This window comes from Palaemon carinicauda, chromosome 8, assembly GCF_036898095.1.
Source record: "Palaemon carinicauda isolate YSFRI2023 chromosome 8, ASM3689809v2, whole genome shotgun sequence".
Classification (NCBI taxonomy): Eukaryota; Metazoa; Arthropoda; class Malacostraca; order Decapoda; family Palaemonidae; genus Palaemon; species Palaemon carinicauda.
Genome location: NC_090732.1, coordinates 12,626,343 through 12,627,046, shown reverse-complemented (window position 1 = coordinate 12,627,046; position 704 = coordinate 12,626,343).

The window sequence follows — 704 nt, the reverse complement described above, 5'->3', positions numbered from 1 at the left end:
GCCATTCCGAACTAACAATGCCAGTTCAGGTTCAGGTTCTGGAGTGAGGCATAGCCTTTACAACGGCGCCTCTAACGTTTATCTTCTTGTACTGTTTTGTCTTTTCTTCCACATTAGATTTAAAACTTCTTTTTTCTTTTCTATATTTGTTTCACTAAATAAAAATAATCCTACTATTTTCTTTAGGTCTTCGTCGTATGGTTGTTGTAGCTCAATTACTTCATTCCTTTCTTTTCTATATTCCTGGCAAAATAACAAAAAATGTATCAAATCTTCCTCCTCATTTTCACAAAAATAACAGTTTACAACTTCTTCGTCTTCTTTTTCTTCCATTTTAGTAGGAGATCTGGCCCCTCCTTGGAGCAAATGTAATCCCCTGTAAATATGATACAAGATAAAATATTAGAACTAATCAATACTGTTGACAATTTTTAGTGTTAGCCTGTTATTAAATGTTAACTCCTTCGCCGGATGTTATCCATCCATATACCAAAGGCACTTCCCCCAATTTTGGGGGGTAGCCGACATCAACAAGAACAAAACAAAAAAGGGGACCTCTACTCTCTATGTTCCTCCAGCCTAACCAGGGACTCAGCCGAGTTCTGCTGGTACTGCTAGGGTGCCACAGCCCAACCTCCCACATTTCCACCACAGATGAAGCTTCATACTGCTGAGTCCCCTACTGCTGCTACCTCCGCGGTCAT